Source organism: Castor canadensis, chromosome 14 (assembly GCF_047511655.1).
Source record: "Castor canadensis chromosome 14, mCasCan1.hap1v2, whole genome shotgun sequence".
Lineage (NCBI taxonomy): Eukaryota > Metazoa > Chordata > Mammalia > Rodentia > Castoridae > Castor > Castor canadensis.
The window spans coordinates 14,740,230-14,744,234 of record NC_133399.1 but is presented as its reverse complement, the minus strand read 5'-3'; the positions used below and the strand labels follow the sequence as shown (position 1 = coordinate 14,744,234).

Below are 4,005 nucleotides of genomic sequence, written 5' to 3'. Positions count from 1 at the left end.
TTTTCTGATGAATATAAAACTTAATTTTAGGACTGAGTTGTTCCCATTAAGATTAATAGCTTATCACAAAGTTTTTTCAGTGTTTATTTGTTTGGAGAATCGCAGAAAATCCACCAAGCACAGCTTACAGTGATAGTAACCTCTGGGTTATAAGAAAGAAAACACAGGGAACATCAAATCTTAATAATGATTTTTGAATTATAGTGTCTTCAGAGAACATTGTTGAAGAAAGGGTGGGGAAAGTATAAAGAAACAAAATGGTATTTTTTAAATGTTGTCATTAACATTGGTACCTACTGGTACTTTGCCAGATGAAGCATAGAAATCATAAATAATAATTCTTAAATTGTGATGATAAAAAACGAAAGAAAATTTCAGTGACAATAAGAAGAATATGATTCACTGCTCAGAGTCTAAATTGAATACATTTATGCAGAAATTTCTAGGCAAGTGACAGCAGAAAAGCACTGACACTTGGCTTCTTTGTTTTCAAGGTTTTCTCTGTGAATTTAAGCCTTTTGCGGCTAATAAGTTTTGTTTTTTTTTTTAAGTATCAATAAGTCTTTATTTATTCATTGTATTTTCCCAGGGAAAGGAAAAGGGAAGGGAAGAGTCAGCATGTGTTACAAAATGATTAGAAAATGGGAAAGGAAGTACTCAGGTACAGTAAAATCAACCTTGAAATAAACACCTCAGTGATGGGGTCACCAAAGCCCAAGGGGGCTTAGTTTCCTGCAGCTCAGGAAAGAGAAGGGATCAGGGAAAGGACAGACAGGTACACACTTTCCCACCTTCCCGCCTTCCTTTTTGAGAGAAAAATTCAAGATTTTTCCCTCAAAGTTTTGTTTTCTAGCAGTAAACATGGAGTTACATTCGTCCGTCTCCTATTAAACAATCTTGTGGCTGCTTTGACATAAGTTTCTTGCACCTACATAAAAGTTCCTGAGTGACTTGAATGTACATTCATATTGCCTTTCCTGGTTTCCTGACCTGGTTTTCTACATGGGAAGCCCCTCAACTGCTTCTCTCTAGGATTACAGATAAAGTAGGCTTGATCATTGAAACAGCAGGTTTCTTGTTTGGCAAGAATCGCATGAGAAATGGTCCTGACTCAGGAGATTGGAAATAAGGGGAGAGGGCTCCTAGCTTCTTCTGAATTTTTGCATAAATCATTTGGAGATGTAGAGACACTTCAATAATTAAATGTGTAAGGGCATGTAGGTTTCCTTTGGAGGTAGAAGAGCTAGGTAGGATAGGAGTCATTTTTAGGACAGAAAATCTGATCCAAAATGTGAAAGGGAAAAGAGAGTACAAAAGAAAAAGATGGTTCAAGATCCTCACTTTAAGAAGAGGGCCCCCTAAACTTGTGTTTCAGATCCTTTTGTCTGGTGCAGAACCTTCTGTCAAAGATGCTTTGGCTATTTTTCGCTCAATACAAAATGTTTGTAAAAAATAAACCCCAAAAGAACATGAAGACCAACACATTATATTTATACAAACTAGGTCATCTAGCAGTCGACAACTCAGAGACTCAATAAAATCCTACAAAGCCCAGACAAATACAATTACTAGAGGGGGCAGCATTTGGGGGAAACAAGAAACCAGGATCAGACACACACCACCCAATGTGTTCTATTGCATTTGTCCCATTTCAACAGAGTGAGGTAGGTTTGCGGTGATCTCACAGCATGTAAACGAAACCCCCTTTTCTCCTTTAGCTACCACAGCACTATTAACCACTACTGCAGCAGGGTAGGACACTGGCTCCGGGCGCCACAAAGAGGTCCTTGCTTATGTGTCTCCCTGAAAGCCAAGAATTTTGAAAGGCTAAGGATTTGGGTCCTTGCTTCATATATCCATCCCTGTGGAGTACAGGGTGGGCACAAATATATTGGTGTTGAAACTCAGCCTTACCAACTTATATTAAAAAAAAAAAATACACACCCTGTTGTGCATGGTAGACCTAGGCTAATCCAGTGAAGGATGGATTGGTATCGAAAGCAAGACCCTTGCCCTAAGATTAGACAATCACCACCCAAACTTGGCTTCCTCTCTGAGCCTTTCACCTGGCCCAGCCTCTCCTAACTTCTCTGAACATTTCCTGTTTAAACTAATTTCCAATCTTCCAGCAGAACGAGATCAAGTCATGGGGCAACCCAATTAAAACCTAGTCTCCCATGAAATATTTTTAAGGTGAACAGGGTTTCAAGAGGACACTATGGCAGAAAAGCCAGCTCTAATTGGCAAAATGAGGTAGTTCAATAGGCTGTGCACTCCTAATGGTTGCTCTCCATGGTGATAAAAACAACAAAGTATTCCTGCTGTGCAGACCTGGAGCTGCTGCCGACTTATCCCTGAGATTGCTCATGTACCTGAGAACACAGTGCAGGAATGAGGGCCTTAGATTAAAATATACAAAAATACAAAACCAGAATATTTATATTAAGAAAAAAAAGTTAAAATGCACAAGATACGTCAATCGCACACAGATAGTGCAGTTGGCAACCTGGAGAAAGTGGGACCCAAGGTGCAGTTATCCAAGGGAGCAAATAAATAAAATCACATTGGCCCAGAAAGGGGTGAGAGTGAGTTAGGAGCAGCAGGTCTGCAGCCCTTTACCCAACCACCCTTTTGCCTGTCATCATGACCCATTGCTTGAGAAAGTACCCAGCGCCATATCCCAAGATTGGGTTATGAGGAAACAAGATGTGAAAAAAAAAAAGAAAACAAAACAAAACAAAACAAAAAACCCTGCCTTACTCCTGAGATGCCCTCCCACAGCAGGTAGTAGCTTGTGAGTTTGGTCCATTAATCTGGTCTCACATCTGGATATTACACATCCTTCTTTAAATGGAGTACAATTTCCCAATCCAGGCCACTTATAAAAGCTGGAGGTCTTGAGGTGAAGCCTCAGATAAAGCATGCAGGCTCTAGGGTGGTTCCCCCCAAAAGCCCTCACTTGCATTTGGATAGCATGATTGGAGTTCCATTGCCTCACCCATTCCCCCCAACAAGAGGGAAGATGGGGTGATGCTGGGAACCCCGGCCTGAGATATGGCAGTGCCAGCTACCCCCTCAACCCCACCCTATTCCCACTGTCTCCACTCTGCCGATTGATGCCTACTCCTTGAAGCTTCCTTATAGAAAAAGAATAGCCCGACCCTAGCGGCTCAATTCTGGGCCTCTGGGAGCAGAGCAGGGCTATGGAGCTCTTCTTCTTCCTCCCGGAAGTAGGCAGGCTTTCCCTGGGAGCTGGGGGCCTGCTGGGCCTTCAGTGGACATGAGGCCACCATATGGTTGATGCTTTGGCAGAAGTGGCACTTCTTGGGCTGGGGTGGCAGCTTGCATTCCTTGGCATGATGGTCTAGACCACCACAGTTGCAGCATCTGTCTCCTTTGGATCTGCTCTTCTGCATGTTCTTCCCCTTTGGCCGCCTCTCACTCCCAATACAGAACACTCCACCAGGGCCAGTGACACGGATGGACTCCAGGCCTTTGGCAGACTTCTTCAAGGTGAACTCCACTGCGTAACCCTCATTCAGGCTCCGGAAGCCCTCCATGTGCAGCTTACTCTGGTACTCAAAGACGTCTACGGGAGGGCAGAGTGCGACCCCAGCGCGGGCGGTCACGGACAAGAAGCCGAACCCCATGCCCACATTGAACCACTTACAGATGCCGGCACCGGGCAGCAGCTGCGGCTCTTCTGCAGCCCGTGCCACGTCCACCGGCGCCTCCTCGGGCGCCTTCTCTGCCGCCTTGGCCCAGCAACCTGCAAACTGCTGGTTAGACACTGAGCCCATGGTCGTTGGCTGAGCCTGTGGCCCCAGGACCCTGGTCGGGCGGCTGCTGGCCCCAGAGAAGTCCGGAGGCCGGCTAATAAGTTTAGTAAGAGTGGAATTGCACATTAAGAATAAATACGTCTGAAATTAGTTCCTCTAGGGTTCCAGTGACAAGGTGGAAAAGGCTTTGCAGATTCATGCTGTGAGTACAGTCCCACCCCTGCCT

At 44.6% G+C, this 4,005-nt stretch overlaps 1 pseudogene; it reads right to left on the bottom strand.

Moving 5' to 3' along the window:
* Positions 1 to 3,170: 3,170 nt before the first annotated feature.
* On the bottom strand, positions 3,171 to 3,800 carry LOC141416348 (protein lin-28 homolog A pseudogene; annotated as a pseudogene).
* Positions 3,801 to 4,005: the final 205 nt, after the last annotated feature.